General features: G+C 40.7%; 1 long non-coding RNA gene across 1 annotated transcript in view; it reads left to right on the top strand.

Annotated features, from left to right (window-relative positions):
• The first annotated feature begins 6,296 nt into the window (after positions 1-6,296).
• The window catches only part of LOC149155053 (uncharacterized), a 70,783-nt gene continuing 57,101 nt past the window's right edge, over positions 6,297-19,978 (top strand). The window contains exon 1 of the long non-coding RNA XR_016262690.1: positions 6,297-6,436. This is a non-coding gene — a long non-coding RNA (uncharacterized LOC149155053). The remainder of the gene's footprint in view (positions 6,437-19,978) is intronic.

Below are 19,978 nucleotides of genomic sequence, written 5' to 3' on the forward strand. Positions count from 1 at the left end.
TGACTGGTTTTCAAATCGATTTAGCGTGCTGATTAGATTAAGGAAATACGCAAATGTTTGATCTGAGTGGAGCTGCGGAAGAGATCGTGACTAAGTTCAGCACAAATAATGCACCTATACTCAAACAATCTGAGCAATTTTATGTTGAACGATTTCGGTTTGGATCGGATCCGCTGACTGATCGAAATGATTGAGCCAGTCGGAGGCTACCACTGCACCTCTTATCTCGTGCCTTTCACTATCGCTGGATTCAATGGCGGTAAATACTCTGCTGCTTGACCCTCAGATCATTATTTGATATGCGTTTGCAGTTTGAGGGGACAGCAGAGGCTTCTGACGGCAGTCATGCAATTGACAAAACCCTATACCTGCAAAAAGAAAACAAAAGCCCAAATAAAAAAATATCTGTATAAAACAGAAATTTAAAACCCTAATGAAAAAATTGTGAAAAGCAGAATTTTGAAAACCCTAGATCAGAAAAAATTGAAAACCCTAAGACAGCTGATTAATTTACAGATTTGGCCCCTTAACAGCCAGTTTCAGCAGTAGGCACAGAAATATTTTAAAGAAATAAAGATTTTCAGATTTTCACTGTGAAGAACTTCAGAAAATCTCTCATGCAAATTAAAAATAAACTGAATGATAGACCCAGGATCAAATCCAATTGGGCTCAGCAAAAAATGCTCATGAGAGTTGGCTGGTTTCAGCCGAGAACTTCCCCGAACGCGCACAAATTTCCTTCAGAAAATGTTTTCTACACAGCTCAAAACAACCATTAGTAAAGAGGGCAAAAGTGCTGCTAGATCTCAGGAAGCAATGGAGATACCTGCCATTACTTCAGAAACCCTAACAGCACCCAAACCCTAGCAAGTGAACAAGATACCTGTGCTCACAATACTCTACAAAAAGCTATTATTAACGGCTAAAAATAACATATGCAGAAAATTAAACAATCTCACAGCATTTCAAGAGAGTAACACCAGCAAGATATGGACCCCAAAGTCTTCTTTTATTAACCAGAAACAGATTTACAAGAGAGCTTCTTCAGTCTTAGACTCACAGATCCCATAATCTGAACTGACCCCTAGCACCCTACTTAAAGGAAATGACTCAAACGGCTAGTTCGAGTGATCCATGCTGAAAAAATCTCGACCGTTGATGAGGATCAAGACATCTCTTGATCTCATCCGTCAATTTATTAAAAAATGATATTTTGCATGCATTCACTTAAAAATTTATTATTTTATTATTTAGGGTTTTTGTTCTATTTTTTTAATTTTTTATTTATTATATTTTTTAATTTTTTAATTATTTTTATTAAATTTGTTGATTTTATTATTTTTATTTATTTTTTAATTTCTTAATTCATTTTAAAATGGATCCTCGAACTAAGCCTTTGGAAAAATCTCCTAGGACCTAGGACCTAAGACCTATGAGGGGATTTAAAACATTTTTCAACCCTCAAGACACATTTCATCATGATTTTTACAATTTACATCTCAAAGGGATGAACCCACTTAATACAGACCCTCATAAACTACCTAGTTCTGCGACACAACTATAATCTAGCAGATTAACACACTAGGATTCTCCTAAAGTTCTAATGACAAAATCCATCCCGGCTTTGGGGTCAGGTTGAAGGAAAACTCTGCCGATCGTAGATCGGTGAGACGAAAAACCTTCCGGGACGTAGATTATCATTAGAAAGTTAGGTCCACACAGGCAACTTTACATACATGACTCTCTGCTAAGATTATTTACATTTCATACATTTTGAGCTGGCAAATTCAACCTTTTGGGTTATCATTTGGATCTTTTATTGCCTTATTTTTCACCATATCAGTAGCATCTCTTCTGTTTGTTTCTTGTTTGGGTGGCGTCTCCACTTTCTCATTTTTCCCAGACAAGAAGCTTTCCCGGTTTGACTTGGCATTTCACCCTTTTTTGGCCCTAACTGATGAAAACCGGTCGGTTTAGGACGGAACCGGGCCGGTTTTGTATCAAACCGGCCGTTCTGTCCTAAACCGGCCGGTTTTAGTCACGCCCAACGTAAAGTTTAAAAATCATATTTTTCACTGTGTTTCAGGGGTTTTGGGGGGAAACTAAGGGTGTTTCAACCCTAACAATGTTAGCAATTAATGGTAATGTTAAATTCTTAAAGTAAAAGTGACATTTCCTTTAATTTTCATTTTCATCATTTTACTTAAATTTTTAACATTACGATGAAATGACTCAGGATGTTTGAGAGTGGTTTCGACCTCATTGGATTTCATATGGAAAAACTAGAATTTTAGATTTCACTCAAAATTCAGCAGACTTAATGGTTTTCACGATTTCATGGTTTGGGGCTAAACAATAAATGCAATCGGAGCTCCAAATGATGAGCAAAACTCCTGATTTAGATGCCATTGTGTTGGACAATATTGATCCAACATCAGAATGGGTGGAGGAGACTGAAGAACCTGTGTTTGAGGCTGATTTTGATATCGACATGGCTTTAGCGGGGGATGATGCAGATTATGTGGTGGCATCAGAACTAGGATCAATAGCGGCATCAAGGAAAGGCAAAGAACCAATGGAAGGCACTAGTCATGCAGGTCGACAAACTCGTGCTTCCATTAGGTCCACTTCTATTGTCATTGGTGGCATTGATACTAAGGTTGCAGATCAGGCTGAGGCATCCTCAGACTCTGAACCAGATGATGTCTATGTAGCTCTTGATGATGATCCTGTGTCTAGTAGTGGTGATGAACTTGATGATTGATCATGTGTACACTGTAGACTTGTGGTAGGTCAATGGCCTCATAGCTTGCCGCATTGTTTTTGGACTTTATAGGCCATTTAGAGCCTCATTTCTTATGTATTTTGCTATTTTGTCGATGATATGTATTGTACTCGGTGCCATTTTGATATATTCACCTTTACATGGTATATAAATGAGCAAACTTTGCATATTTTGTCTCTATTGGCTTGGAATCATGGTTTTACATCTTAAAAATAGTTTTGTTTCATTAAAAATTAATTATTTAATGTATTTTTTTAAAACCGGTTCGTTTAGACCAAACCAGTCCCGGTTGGTAAACCGGTTCATTAGGTGGACCGGTCTGGTCACCGGTTCCGGTTTTAAAAACATTGGTACCAATAGAATGTTCTTATCACCGACAAATGAAATAAAAATTTATAAAAAATTAATCAGCACAATATAGGATAACACATATTACAAATCAGCTGTAGAAGAACACCATGATCTGAACCCCAAAGTCTTTCTATTATGATAAAAAAATTTCCCAGCAAAGAAACAACTCAATAATAGCATTTACAAAATTTTCTCATCTAGAGATTATCCAAAGTTATGAAATAGAAGCTAGCTTCTTTATATAGAGAAACCCTTCCAAGTGGAAAATAATGGCGAGTTGGCTTGATCCTCATCAAAATAATCTCGACTGTTGAAAATAACTTTATCATTTTTTAATCTCCACCATCAAATTTTTTATTTTGAGGAAAAATTCGAATTTTTTTTGAAAACCACTTTTAATTGATCCAAAAATTAATATTTTGGATTAATTTCTTCAAAATTTGACTTTGACTTAACCACCAAGGTCCAAGTGCTCAAATTTTCTTCAAATATCCATTTTTCCCTTGGTGTAGGCCCTCCAAATATTGACTTTTCTTTGGCCCACAAATTTTTGATTATTTTTCCACCTGGAGAAAATTAATCTCTTTATAATTATTTTTGACTCTAAATTAATTTATTTTTTGGCTTAGGATTTTTATTTAATTTAGCAAGAAAAATTAATTAATTGACTCTAGAGGGGATTAATAATTTTTTCCACCCTCAAATAATTTTTACATAAAATAATTACAAATTCAACCCTTAGAAGGGGAAATACAAATTTAGACTAGACCCTCAATAATTTACCCAATTTTGCGACACAATATGATCTAGTATGAAACCAAGTGTGCTTGTAATAAAATAATTTAGCCATGGTTTCTAACTGCGAGGGACCATGCACTAGAATTATTCCCAAACACACTTTTACAATAGACTCGATATAACACTAGGACTCACCTAAGACCTTGTCAACGAATTCCACCCTAGCTTTGGGGTTTAAGCTGGAAGAAAAACTTTGCCAATTATTCGTGTTTACAAACACACATAATTCGGGGAGGTTAAAAAACTTCCTAGGATGAAATCCTTTGCCAAAATCAAAGGCTTACCTAGGTGTTGTTACATAATTAAATGGTCATACTAGCATCATTTACAATAAAACTTGCAAAAATTGGGTTTACAATGATATAATCATGCTGGCTGATGACTTTGATCTTTGAAAAATATTCTTCACTTCTTTGTACCTTGCTTCCTTGGACTGTTGACAAAGTGTGGTCAACAGGTCCATAAGGTAATGTGGCATAGTATATGTTTATGGACACTTGGAATTAGGTTGTTGAAGAGAATATGCTGGAATTGAGCTTTATTGCTAACAAGTTCCTAGTGTCAAATGATTGTTGCTAGTCCGACAAGATTGTGGTTAGTATTTCATGATCATGGTTGAAATATTTCTAGTATGGTTGGATGGGATGGAGTCAAATGTGGACTCATAGTAGCTATGATATGTTGAAACTAGGCATTTGGTTTCTGATCTTAAGAGTAAACATGAGAGGGTGTCCCATATTAATATGATTAACACCCAACTTGTATCAAGGATTTTAGGTCTAGCAGTCCTCACAATCCTTGTATTATGTTTTCACAAATGTTCATTGGATATGCATTTACCCATGACTAAGAGGTCATTGTTCATCATTTGTCATGCTTGTCTTGTTTTTCCTAAAATGGCAAGAGATGCCGTTTAAGATATAAACTATGCAAGCTAAGTTGTTTCTGATGTGATTATTATTAGGTTGAGTTTTGTTATGTAAAATTGATATAGGGGTATGGGTTGCATGGTGATCAAATAGTTAATGTTGGCCACAATCATGGACTTCTATCAGTTATAAGTTACTTGGGACTGAGGGAAACATATGTGACAAGATCTATGTGTTGGATATTCCTTTGTTCAAATTTGACAATTTGATATCAAAGCATATGATCTCTTACAATTACTGCAACAAGTGGAGACATGATGAAATGATCAAATAGTTAATGTTGGCCACAATCATGGACTCCTATCGGTTATAAGTTACTTGGGACTGAAGGAAACATATGTGACAAGATCTATGTGTTGGATATTCCTTTGTTCAAATTTGATAACTTGATATCAAAGCATATGATCTCTTACAATTACTGCAACAAGTGGAGACATGATGAAATAATCTGGCCACCAATGTTATAATCAAATTAGAGTACTCTTTTATTATTGGAGTTACTTGACAAAAAAATGTCATGTTGATAAAGAAATAGTTCAAAGGATTACCATTGATGATGAGTAAACAATAAAATTTCCTTTGTTGTAAATATTTGTTAGTAGAGAACTTATATGCATTGCATGGGAATATTATGTAATGATATCTTAATTATGAATAACTCAATGTCTCTCATTCTTTTGCCAATGTAAATTCAAATGAATAATAATTTCCACTAATGACTAAAATAGGTTAGTGGGACTTGAAAGTACAGTTAATAATAGAAAAATAAAGTGTTCCTAAGGCATCTGCCTTACAAGAAAAAAGGATGTCATGGTAACAACTAAAAGTGAGGTTAGACCTAACATGGGTATACCCTCGATAATGAAGTAGAGTATAATCTTGAAGAGGAAGTTAGAAAGAGCAAGCAATGCTATGACAGAGAAAGCAATTCAACCAAACCACAAGCAAAGAGATAGATAATGAAGTGTCTCTAGCTAGTGTTTGAACCAAAGGGTAGCTTTGATTCCCATCATTCATCGTGAATTCACCAATTTTGATCCTAATAATGCCATCTAGAGAGTGGGTTGGATTAAGAGGATCTTGTTCCAATAATAAAAGTTTCATGGTACTCTGCATAGAATTTCTCCTAGCATCCATGGTTGAAAGGGCCCCAGAAGAGGGGAAAAAGCTAAATGTGCTTTTGTGCATTATTATCAATGTTTATCTTCCAAGTAAAAAATGATTTCACTTAAAAGCCTTAATGTTTATAATTAAACCAATCAAGTTTTTGCGTGATGTTATTTTGGCTTAGGTTAGTAGCTCAAAAAATTACTAGTTATAGATTTTGAAATTATGGTTTTGACCAAATGAACAATTTCAATGTTCTTCTTCTATGAATCGAATCATAATGTATTAGTTAATTCTTCTAATGTTTTTAGTTCTATTGTTTATATAGGTTTTGCAGCGTGCAACTAGTATGTATCGCAATCTTAATGCTCTTGCAATGCAATTGACAAACAAAGGAGGCTTGCTTATGACTTGTTCATGTTCAGGGGCAATGACACAAAGTGGGTCATTTCTAAGTATTTTGCAGGTGAACCCATTACTTAACAATCCTTTTTGTATACTCAAAAGCCACTTTCTTCAATTTATGCACATTTTGTTTTCCAATGCAGATAGAAAATATACCACCATATTTCTCATCCATGTTTCAAAATGTAAATTGACATTTTTTGATTTCTTGCTTCTTGGATGTTTTTGGCATATATGTGAATACTAAACCATTGTTTTGCTTGGGTTTTAAAGATACAATCTGAAATCCCTTTCAATTTATGCACTTCTTTGTTCCCAATGCAAATAGAAAATGTGGCATTATAGTTCTCTTCCATGCTTCAAGATATACATTTACTCTTTTTGCTTTGCCTCTTCTTGGATAATTTTGACATATAACTGAATACTAGATCATGGTCTTTTGCTTTGATTTTAAAGACACAATGTCTTCGATGTTGTGCATCATGCAAATAAATTGGACTCAAATATAAACACACCAAAAATTAATTTCAAATTAATAGAAATAAATCTTACAAAAGGATAGCCCAAGGGGCTAGTTCAACTGGTTATTGTCATTGTTGCTGGGCATTTGGCTAGTTTTGTGCCAGCAAGTGTCTAGTCAAATCCCTATGGGTGAGTTGCGCTAGTGCATTGATGGGTTTGCTAGGGTTGGAACGTGAATGTGGGGAAGCATCCATTGGGTTTCTTCACGATGTTTTCCTTGGACAAAAACACCTTACAAAAGGAAATGATACCCTATTTTAGTTGGTAAATTGACAAAATTGTTTTTTCTTTGTTTATTTCTAGCTTATGTACACTTTGATTTATGTCATCTATGGCTCAGATTGAACTTCTCAAAAGTTCATCTCAATTGCTTCAACATCAATGATTTGTGGATACATTAGTAGTTGATTTGACATCTAGTGTTCATGGATACATTAACAATTGATTTCGCGTTGTTGGTTTGTGAGTGCTTTGGCTAGACTTAGTGCATGGTCACAAAGTTTATTCTTAGACTTTAAGATTGAACAGGTTTCATGCATGAGAACTTTTGAGTTGTTTTCGTTAAGGATTAGTTTGAACTCATTTTCTTGAGCTCAATGGGTTTCCCATGCTTGCATTTAACATGCAATATTTGGCACATGTATGGGAATGAGAGAGCTTTAAAAATGTATTTATGAGATTTGCTATTTTGGGAAATTTCTATTTTTAGAAAGGTTGATATTTTTGGAAATTGGTCATATTTTTGGATATCCTTTATGGAGAAGTGCATATGTCTCAATTTTGGTGAGGATTGATAACTTTTGGGGTTACTTCAAAGGTGTTTACACCATGCTTGAGGGTGCTTCATGTGATGTGAGGTGCATGTTGTGTTGACTACCCTTGGTTGTATCATGGGCATAAATATTAGAGATATCTTACTCATGGATTGCTATGCTTTAGCCTTTGACTTGATGCTCATGTGGCACATTTTCTTAGGAGGTTGGAGACCTATGTCCCTTGGTGACATTCATCATGAGAGGTACACATGGAGGGCTTGGCTGCTTGCTTGGGAGGATGATCCATTTGGAGGAGGAGCATTGAGCATATAGGAGGGCATTGAGTCCTGGGTAGGATTGGGACACCTAGCTGCTTTTATGGAGGTTGTGCGTGACTTGAGGATGTTTGGGTTGAGTGCTCATGTTGGTGTGGTTGAGCTTGGTTAGAGTGCTAATATGGCATCCTTTCCTAGGAATGTGTAATCAAGGGGAGTGCTCAACTATACCCATGAGTAAATGATCTCAAGATGATAATCCAATTCCAAGTAAGCCCCAAAGAGCTATGACATTTCTCTTCAAGAGCCACCACACAATCACCATGTGTAACTCCCTCAGATACCATCATAAAGCAGGGCCAAAAGTGAAGAACTTTGTTATCTCTTAGACACTTCGTAATGGAAAAGTCCAACCTTACTCAAGGGGAAGCCTAAGGAGACCATCAAGTGGGTCATTATCTATCACTTAGTGACTCACTCCACACTTTAGGCTCAGGAAATCCAAGGCAAAGGGGGGTTCCCTTAACTAATCCTAGGTTTATGATTGGTATATGAGATGAATGCAGCCTAGGATAGTTGAGCTTTTACTAACTCACCCAGAAATGCTAATTTGAAAGCCTCGACAACAAGAAAAAATCTCAAGGGTTGAGAGCCTTGTTACCCCTTCATTTTAACAGGGGTTTATATGCATGTTTCATTTTTTGGGAGTGTTGACCACTCATGTGTCAACCACCCCTTGAGCAGAGTACAATGTAGAACAATCAGATTTTTTTTCAAATTTCATCATCATCATGTCACCTTTGGCCATTATAATGTAATCCAAATTCTGCAACCCTATGGGCCATGATGTAAAAATGATTCTAGTATGCTTATAAAGCCATGTAAAACATCTAGGTGAGCCTATGATTTTTACCAAAGACTTTCACTCTAGGGAGTTTTCTTTTCCTTCGCCAATTATTTGTGTTTTTAAACATTTATAATTGGTAGAGTTTTTCTCCCGAGCATGCCCCAAAACTAGAGTGGGGCTCGTTGGTAAGGTCTTAGGTGAGTCCTAGTGTATAGAGTCTATGTAAATTATCATACTAGATCATCTGTAAAGTGTCGCAGAATTTGGTTGAGTCTAGAGGTCATATTTTATTGTGAAAATTCCCATTCTGTAGGGATTTTCATGAAAAAAATCATGTAAGATGTAAGAAGTGTTGTCTATAGAAGTTATAGGTGGTATGAGTAATCATAATTAGATCTCATCACGTAAGATTTCTATCTAGACACACCTTGAGGGTGAAAAATTATGTACAAACCCCTCTAGAGTCATTATTATTATTTTCTGGCAAAAATTGGCAAAATAATTAGACAAGAATTAGTCAAAAAAATAAAAATGAGATAAAATAAAATTTCTCCAAGTGGAAAAACAATTAAAAAGGGAATGTGCACTTTCCAAAAAAGGATCAAATTGAAGATGAGAAAAGTCTCATTTCCAAGGCAGAAAAGTCCCACAAAAAATTCGTTTGGCCAAAGGAAAATAATTTCTCAAGGGAAATCAAATTTTTTGGTCCAGGTGGTTATTTTGAATGAGGGAATTTCAAGAAAATTATTTTTGAAGATTTTCCAGTGGTCCAAAACCACTCCAGGGTCAAAGATTGGTCCATCCAACACATCAATCAAGGAGGTTGAAATTTTTGGAGATTTGTGCAACAATAATCAAGGGTTAGAATTATTTTGACGAGGATCAAGCCATGGATCAAGTCAACTAGCCGTTTTTTCCACTTGGAGGCTCTCACACTCTCATTTTTCTATATAAGGAAGCTTTAAGCTCCTCATTTAAAAAATCATAAAAAAATTGAGATCTTGGCTAAGTGAAGCTCTACTACTCTTGTAATATTTTTTTTGAGCAATAAAATAAAGTCTTTGGGGCAAAGCTATGGTGTTATTCTTCAGTTATATGATATAATCTTTCTGATCTCTTGTGCTTAATGTTCTACTAGTGTTCTAATTTTGTTATTTTCGTTAGCAATTGATGATCCATTGGTGTACTGTCATCTTGCAACATTGTTTAGATTTGGAGAAACACACTAGGTGGAGAAGATCTATTGGTTTCCGATTAAACCCGTAGACTCCTCTATCACTGTGCTATACAATTCTTTGTGGATCTAACACATATTTTTCAAGTGTGTAGAAAATAATATTGTTGATCAGATCTTGGATACTTGGGGACATTCTCAGTTGAATTAACCAACTATTCAAGGCATAGATGCTGAAGAACCCATAGTGGGTCATCTAAAGACTTATCATTTGAAATAAGAAAAGGGTTTTTCTATCCTGGATTGGGTAGGACTTTACCCTCTTCCTCAGATTCCGTAACTCCTCGGATAGACTTCGGGTACTCCGTGCCAAGCGAAAGCTATTTTCTCTCCCGAATAAAGTGTTCTTGAATGAAGACCTCACAAGAACTCAAGTAGTTGAACTGAAACAAGCTAGGATGCACGTTGCAACAGCAAGACAGGCAGGGAAATGGGCAGTGATTAGAAATCTTCGAGCAGTTATTCGGGATACCTTCCCCCCAGGATGGGTATCCCTCTCAGGTAACTCCAAATGACGGGCCCGAGCGGAGAGGAGACGGGGCACGGATCTCTCGGTTAACTGCTGGAATGGCAATGGCTCCTTCTGGTCCTCACCAGGCCTACTTTATGAAGCCCTTAGCTCAGCAGACATCCTCCTAGTTACCAAGACTCATGCGAGCCCAGTCCGTTCTCTCCCTGGCATTATAGGATACCAGTGGACCGCAGTTAGCAGATAGGAGACACAGAGTTCAGGAGGTGTCAGAGGATCAAGGGGTGTTGCTTGCCTTGTCCATGATAGCCTCCGGAGCAGAGTTTCAATAGCTGCGACAGATGAGCATGCCAGATTCCTGTGGATCCAGATCAGAGCTAGAACATCACCACCGAGAGACATTTATGTCGCAGTCTGTTACTTCCCACCTATCTCATCCTCCTACGCTATTCACAATAGCTCAGATGGAGACCCTTTTACAGACCTGTACTCTGACATCACCAGGTTTTCGACAGTAGGGGACGTCATTCTCATGGGAGACTTCAACGCCCGGACCAAAGATCTCCAGACCCCTATACACGACAGGACAGAAGATATATTTTGCACTCGGGGGATTGACCCGACCACGATTGGCATGCACCAGACCTCTGAGGATCACTTGGGACCCACCACAACCTACGGGAGATATCTGTTACAGTTGGGAGAATCTCATGAGCTGATAATTTTGAATGGCCTACCTTGTTTCCCTTCCTCGCACTTCTTTACCTGCAGACCTTTTGGAGGCGGGGCAAGTGTGGTCGACTACGCTATTGCAAATCCAAATCTCCTCCCTTACATCAAAAAATTCTTGATCACCCCCATCCCTCTCGCGGACCACGCACTCCTCTCACTCTCACTGCAGTTTGATTTCTTGAATCCACCCCCTTCTCTTCCCCGAAGCCCCCCCAGAACCACCTTCCGATTTGAAGAGGGTGACCCTAATCTCTTCTCCTCTATCCTTAGACAGACACTCCCATCGATGTCCCAATTCACCTCTCTCAGCTCCGCTAAGGACAAATATCAGTGTCTCTCTTATGCTATCTGGAAAGCTACGCCCCAATCCTTCCCCTTCTCCACTCGCTCAGCCACCACCTCCCGCAAGCCGGGAAAATGCCCTATGAACAACTGGTATGACCAAGATTGCAAATTTGTGCATCAAGACCTCCGTCACGCCTTCCGGAACTCTTTGCCAACATACCCAGACCTTTGTTCTGCTTATCGTCGCCTCCTTCGCCGCAAGAAGCGCCTTTTCATTGCCCATAGGAGACAAGTTCTTTCTACTCTCCTTCTCTCACCTAAAGGTTTCTGGGGAACCATCCTTTCCCGGTGCTCACCTACCCCTATCGACCTTGATCCTGCCTCAATGTTTTCTCACACCTCCCAGCTGTATGACATCCCTGGGCAGCCTCTGATTCAGGTCACTCCCCCCCCCACCTCCTGCCATCTTTTCTTCGACAAAGATATCAGAGAAGCAATATGGACAATGAATAACAGCAGGGCAGCAGACGAAGAAGGCTTCCAGGCAGAGTTCTTCAAGCATGGACTTCGCCCCCTAGTAGGATATCTGGTGGACCTTTTCAACCAGGTGGTTCGAGATGTATTTCTAGACAGTTGGTCACACCACATTATCTACCCGATCCACAAGTCAGGGCCCACTTCCGACCCTAACAACTACAGGACAATCATGGTTGGGCACACATTCTCCAAGTTATATGCCACAACACTCCACAGGAAACTCTCCCACTTCCTTGAGCAAAGACAACTCAGGGCCAAGGGCCAAGCAGGATTCCGCCCAGGTCACCAGACGATCGACCACATCCTTACTCTCCGTGCGGTAATCGAGGAGGCCAGGCATCGGTCTTCTAAAGTGTACTGCTGTTTTGTAGACTTCCGGAAAGCTTTTGACTCAGTCCCGAGGGAAGATCTTTTTCAAAGGCTAAGCGAGATTGGCATTTCCTCTACTCTCCTAAATGCTATCATGCGCCTATATGAGGCCGTCCTTGGTCGTCTCCGCACAGTCAGAGGAATGTCGGATTTTATCCGAAGCACCATTGGAGTCAAGCAAGGATGCCCCCTTTCTCCTACTCTGTTCGGGATCTATATCGATGAACTTGAGTCCTTTCTCCGGGAGCATACTCAGGATACGGATGGATGTCTTCTTAACCAGGTCCTAATTTCCATCCTTCTCTTCGCAGACGATATTGTCCTCATTGCCTCCTCCCATGAAGGCCTTCAGAGACAGCTGGATGCACTCGCAGCCTTTTGTGACCGGAGGCATCTCACTGTAAACTTGGGCAAAACCAAAGTGATTATCTTCAATGGTGTCAAGAAAACCTCTGATTTACATTTCCTATTTAAAGGAGAAGAGATCGAGATTGTCAGCACCTATACATATTTGGGAGTTTAGTTTTCAGGACCTCGATTCAGTCTGCGGCCAGCCCTTCAGCCTCGGGTCAACAAAGGGTATGGCTCCCTAGTCCTTCTGGAGAGACAGTGTTTACGGCACCATTTCCAGGACATCTCGTCCAAAATGTGCATCATGGATACTTTGGTTCGGCCCACAGTGCTTTATGGCTCAAAAATTTGGGGCCCCTCTCTCCTAGAATCAGATTGGGCTTCAGTGGAACGTGTCTAGACTCTCCTTCTACGCCATTTTATTAGGTGCAAGCAGACAGTTCCCCAGCACATCCTTCTAGCCGAGTTCGGGGCTCAACCTTTCCGCCTAGAGGTGATATTCAAGCTAGTGTCACTCCTGCACAGACTCCGTGGCCTGGCAGAAGTGAGGGAGGGTCGTGACAGATACCCATATTTAGCATATTGCTCCTCGGAGAACATCGCCCGTTTACAGACAGGCCGATCCAAATGTTGGTACACCGGTGTGACAGAGATTCTGGAGGCTTCAGGAATCCAGATTGAGCGTCTCCCTCCTTTTCAATACTCTCTGAATGCTCCAGGCCACCTCCTTCCCAATGGGTTGCGCCCTAAAATGGCCTTTTACGCGGAACATTGCTTGGAGATCAAGGATGGGCTCATCATCAGACCCCAATACACGTTCCAGCATTGGATGCATGCCCTTAGAATCCCCCTCGGGCAGCCTAGAGTCGGATCTCACAAACTTCGGGTGGAAACAGACCACCACACTGATAGAGCAGATAGGATCTGCTAGCCTTGTCACTTACAGGAGATAGAGACAGAGACACATTTCATCTTCGGATGCCCTGCATACTACGAGATCCGGGGCTGTGTCCATTGTCTCTTCAGGTCTTCTCAGACCCTATCCAGCTTCCTCAGATATGTTGACCAGAGATGCCTAACACTTTATCTCCAGGAGACCTTCAGATTCCGGGCCCGCTTTCTTCAGCCACCAGCCAGACCGAACACCACACAAAAGATCACAGACTTCTTTAGAGCACTACCCTCAGCGCGAGGCACCAAAAGAATCATAGACCGACCCACAGACACTGAAACCAGATCAGTGCGGTCCCGGGGGGGCCGACCCACCAGACTGCGCCAGCGCTCCAGGATCAGTTCCACCCCTGTGAGGCGTTTCAGAACTTCTAGGAGACATCAACGACAGCCCAGTATGCCCACAAGACAGCAGACTTTGACGAGCTTCTCTCAGTTTTCTTCTCTCGACCTCGGATGTTAGGAGTAGGGGTTAGACAGGGCCCCCGCCCCCCCTCTTCTTCTTCCTCTTCTCCTTCGCTGCTTCATCGTAGCGCTTTGTTCCGAAGCTTCTTGACTCTTCATTTACTTTTAGATGTATTTCTTGCTTTTAAATAGAAATGTTAAAGGGGACCGTTTGGTCCACCGACTTGCATAATGTAATCATTTGTAACCGACAGTCCCATTGACCTATTATGGTCATTTGTTGGACATTAATAAAATTATCTTATCTTGTCTTATCTTATCTAGATCAAAATTTTATCTATCTTTAAAAAATCTCTTGAATTATTTTAGAGTTTAAATGAATAGATCTGCTATTTAAAAAGCTTTTATTGTAAATTTGTAAATAAGCATTGTAATTATTTTCTCCAACACTTGTATATAATTTCCTGTATATAAATTTTTGTTTTTATTTCTCTTTTGCAGATCTGAAGAGAGGACGTTGATTTTGGCTGTGGATTTATTTGTAAATATTTTTTTTTGTAGGATTTATCTTATCAATTCAAAGGAAGATTAGTTCTCTAAAGGCTGCAATCATCCTCCTAGCTAGACGATTGGGGTTTTTAGGCTAGAGATTTTTTTTAAGGGCTGTCTAGCATTCTGCTTGAGGCCTCAAAGGTTTATAGGGTTTCTACTTCAAGATCAATTTTTTTCCTTAAGGGGTTTTCGCTTGGAATTTGGTTATGTTTGCCCTTTAAATTCATCTTGTGATAATCACTGGCCTTAAGAGGCTTGTTTTGGTATCTAGCAAGGGTTTGATTTTAAGTTTTTATTGAGGATTGTTCTTGAAGGTTGCTAGCATTTTGCTCGATTTTACTAGGTCGTAAGTCCTCTAGGGCCTTATCTTTGTTTCTGGTTTTAGAGTGCTAACCCTTGTGAATTTGTTTATAGAAATCATCAATGGAAGGGTTTCTTGCACATCAAAATCAAAATCTCTCAAGAGGGTATTGTTATATATCACCAGTGGGTGACATGTGAAAATTCGAGAATCCCACCCGATCACCTACTGCAACAACTGATTAAACTTCTCCTATCTGTTAAATACTGAAACAAATTATTTATTGTTTATGACAACAAATATCGAAGCTAACACACTGCAGCCTTCACTTAATTAAATAATTTTCCCAAAACAAGAACAAAACAAATAGAGAAAGATGCATAAGTGACATAGTATTTTTTGGACAAATGTCCCCAAAAAAACCCAATGCGGGCAAACCGGTGTAGCAACTCTGAGGGTTTTATATTATTAAGCAGTAGTTTCTGAATATAACTCTGGATGCCCTTATGGCAATCTAGTTATAGAGAAATAAGCTGGCAGAAAAACTTAGTGAGATTACCTCACTCTACATGGCAAGTCCCTGGCTAATCCAACAACTGAACCAACTATCCTTGACTATCTCTGCGCTAGCCCTACGTCAGCCTCAAAGGCATCAGCCCTGCGCTGATTCTACTTTCCTCCTGGAGCTCTGATGTCAACCCTCCTGGCTCAGACATCAATTCCCCAACAAATCTCAGACTTCTGCTGGAAGATTGCGCTTCTTCTGCGTGAGCCCTTCTGGCTCTGCGTCAAGCACTGTATGGGCCATTTTGGCTCACCGTCAACCCGTCCTGGGTCTGCGCTGCCTCCTCCTGGTGTCTCTCTGCCTCTCTGCTGTGTATCCTGGGCTCTGGAGAAGATACTCCAACCCAACTATCCCTGCCCCTCACTGCAAAAGCTCACTATTGAAAATGTTCTGGCAGTTACTCTGCTTCAAAAAATTGATTCTCTGAACTCCCTCTATGTCTCTGTGTTCCAAATGACCCTTAAGCCCTCCTTAAATAATCTCCTCGTTGACAATCAATGGCTAAGATCATTTTGACTTGATCCTCATCTTCTTCTAGAAGTTACACCCATAGTTTACATTAATACCCTTGAATTATTTTATTTTCCCAAGTTTAGACTTAGGGTCCCATTAAAAATAATTAATTATTTTAATACAACTGTTTCTGGGTGGAATTTCCCAAAACAATTTCTAGGTTCTTTGGAATACATTTGCCCAAGCCTTCCTACAAAATTTGAGTCTTAGAGCACATCCGATGCTACCAGAAATCAACACTCCCTCTTAGCGAGGAATGTGCTCTAGCAATGCCTCTAACTGAAGCATCACACTTTTCTGTAACATCTCCCTCTGCGCTGCTGATGTTTGACATGTCCACCAACCTCTACGCAAATGCTGCATCTGTACTGTTGCTGACCCTACCACTGTCAACATTGCATCCGTATTGCAACTCCCTCTAAATTTCTACATCTGTGCTGCTGCTGGCACTACCATTGCCAACTGCTACCGCACTGCAAACTGCTGCTGCTACTGCATCAACAACGGAAAAGCTTCTCAAATTACTAAATTAACTGTGTTTAGTATGATACCATGTGAATGCTGGAGCCCAACTGCTGCTCATCTCTGCACTAACCCTCTGACTCTAATGCACTGTTGCTAACCTCTGCTCTGTGCCATTTGCACTGCTGCCAACTCTGCTTTGCGCTGTTCAGTCTCTGGCGCCCTTGGCCACTGCAACTGTCTCTTCGACACTCCTCGACATCATCCAACACTAGTCCATCTTGCTACCTCTGATTTGGGCTCCCGTAGCAAGGAATTGATCCAAGAGGTGGGCTCCTCAAGGATCCTTCCCATCTATAGCTCTTTCGAACTACAACTCCAAATTAGCCCACCTCCCTCCTGGAGGTATCTCGGTTGTCATGGCGAACTCCTCCTCTTCGATCTTCACGGGCGCAGCCTTCAGATCGTGTTTCTCATCTTTGTCCTTCTTCTTGAGAGGACACTGTGTAGCATAGTGACCCATCTCACCACACCTGAAACACTTGATCTTCGAGATGTCCTTCTTACGTCTCCGCTGCTCTTGTTGTCCCTTCGATGCAAGGGCTACATTCTCCTCCTCCTCCTTGGGCTTCGACCCGTTGCTGCTACTTCCATCAAGTTTAACCTTGACTAAGTCTCTCCTCAACTCCTCTTGTTTTAGAGCTGCCCACATCTCATCCCAATTCGGCAAAGCTGTGCTGCGCAGGATACTCTGGATCCACAGGCTCCCTCTACTGCATCTGAGCATATCTTAGTGTATGTTCAAGGTACAACTTTCGCTGCTCGGAAGATCCCTAATACAACGTAGACAATGCATCCCACATCTCCTTAGCAGTCCCTCTGCTAGTGATGTGACAAACCACATGATCCTTCACTCCGTCGAGGATCATCCTTTTTGCCTTCGCCATTTCGGCCTTGTATTTCTTCAACGGATCTGCATTTGTAGGCACAACCACCACGCTGTCGACATATGTCTTGAGGGCATGCTCATCTAGAAGGAATGACATCCTTGCCTTCTAGATGACATAGTTGGATGCTTCGTCCAACCTATCCTGATCCCTCAAGCCACTGGTTGCCATTTTTGCCACAAATAGAAAGTCGAATGACCTCCTCTCTCCTCTGCGTTGCTGCTGGGCTAGCCTACGCACTCCCTGCTGGAGCTAGTAAAACTACTGCTGCTCAGCTCATGAGAATTCGAATTCCTTTGGCTAGGAATTCTCTGAGGAAGAAATTCCCTCAACCGTGCTCCTTCCTTCTCTTCTGACGTCTTTCTACCCAACAAAACGGCCTGCAGAAAAGACTGCGTCCCACCAACTCTCCTCACGCTGAGGCTTCTGCGCTGCTCCCTCTGTCTCGATAAAAACTCGATCTGGAAGCCCTTCTCTCCGTTGACTCACTCAGAGAGAGACCACTTCGAAATTTCAGCGCTCTGGCTAGAACTGCGCAAACACTCTGGGGTTTCGAATGGCTGCCTCTTGCAGCTTTTTCGAACTCCCTCTTCTTCTCAACATTGGGTTTCTGTACTGTTCTTTCTTCTTTCACCTGCAATGCTCTGATACCCTGTGAAAATTCGAGATTCCCACTCGAATCACCTACTGTAGCAATTGATTAAACTTTGCCTATCTGTTAAATACTGAAACAAATTATTTACTGTTTCCTACAACAAATATCGAAGCTAACACATTGTAGCCTTCACTTAATTAATTAATTTGCCCAAAACAAGAACATAACAAATAGAGAAAGATGCACAAGTGACAACATTTTTTGGACAAATGTGCATGGAAAAACCCAATGTGGGAAAACCGGTGCAACAACTTTGAGGGTTCTATATTATTAAGCAGTTGTTTATGAATACAACTCTGCATGCTCTTTTGGAAATCTAGCTACAGAGAAATAAACTGGCATAAAAACTTAGTGAGATTACCTCACTCTACCCGGCAAGTCCCTGACTGATCCAGCAGTTGGACCAATTGTCCCCGGCTATCTTTGCGTTGGCCCTGCGTTAGCCTCAAAGGCTTCGCATCAGCTCTGCGCTGAGTCTACTTTCCTCCCAGAGCTCTGACGTCAACCCTCCCGGCTCATACGTCAATTCCCTAGCAAATCTCGGACTTCTTGGTGAGCCCTTCTGACTGTGCGTTAAACACTGCGTGCGCCCTTCTGGCAGAGCGTCAACCTCTCCTGGGTCTGCGCTTCCACCTCCTGGTGTTTCTCTGCCTCTCTGCCCCGTATCTTGGGCTCTGGAGAAGATATTCCAACCCAACTATCCTTGCCCCTCATTGCAAAAGCTCACTATCGAAAATCTCCCGACAACTTCTTTGCTTCAGAAAATCGATTCTCTGAACTCCCTCCGTGTCTATGTGTTCCAAATGACCCTCAAGCCCTCCTTAAATAATCTCCTTGTTGACATTCAGTGACCTATATTAGAAGCTAATCAACGGCTAAGATCATTTTGACATGATCCTCGTCTTCTTCTAGAAGTTACACCCACAGTTTATATTAATACCCTTTAATTATTTTATTTTCCTAAGTTTAGAATTAGGGTCCCATTAAAAATAATTAATTATTTTAATACAACTGTTTCAGGGTGGAATTTCCCAAAACGATTTTTGAGTTCTTTGGAATACATGTGCCCAACCCTTCCTGCAAAATTTGAGGATTAGAGCACATCTGATGCTACTAGAAATCAACATGACACCCATAGAAGAATTTTTTCTCCTAATTTGTCTTCAACCGGCAGCGAACAACCCCTTGCAGCCATCAGATAGCTTACCATCTCCGGCACCTGGGTCAACCATTATGTGCCCTTGCCCATTTGTTATGATTGTATGTTTGTGTTGAAATTTCTAAGTCTAACCCCTTAGAAACCCTTCATGTACTTTCTGATTTATTCCTACCTACTTGTTCTGTTAATTAAAAAGTTATTTACCATGTAAACACTGGAAATAAATACAAGTACACGCTCAACACATTACAGATCATCAACTGAAGGAAACAAAACAAGCACACAAGTGACACCGTCGTTTTTGGACCATTGTCCCAGGAAAACCCAATGCAGGAAAACCAGTGCAGCTATCTGAGGGTTTTATTATTATGCATTTTTTGAATACAATCTGGGTGCCAAAACCGGCTCACCCAACAGAGAATATCTCGGCAGTAGTACCTCTCCTTCGGAGATAGATGCTGCAGTTGAAACCCCGGATAAACACTTCGACAGCTCTTCAGCTCCAATCTGCCCCACGAAAAACCAAAGCGTTAGCCTCTAGGGACTGCGTCAGCCTCTTTTGCCCTCTGCGTTAGCTTTCCCGGTAGTTCTGACAGTTCCTGGCAGTTCTGGCTGTTCCTGGCAGTTCCGACAGTTCCTGGCAGTTCTGGCTGTTCCTGGCAGTTCTGACTTTTGCCCTTTGCGTCAGCTTTCCTGGCAGTTCCGGTAGTCCCCGGT

The sequence above is a fragment of the Pinus tabuliformis genome, chromosome 9 (genome assembly GCF_031772625.1).
Source record: "Pinus tabuliformis cultivar Carrire ecotype Pingquan chromosome 9, CPIR1, whole genome shotgun sequence".
Lineage (NCBI taxonomy): Eukaryota > Viridiplantae > Streptophyta > Pinopsida > Pinales > Pinaceae > Pinus > Pinus tabuliformis.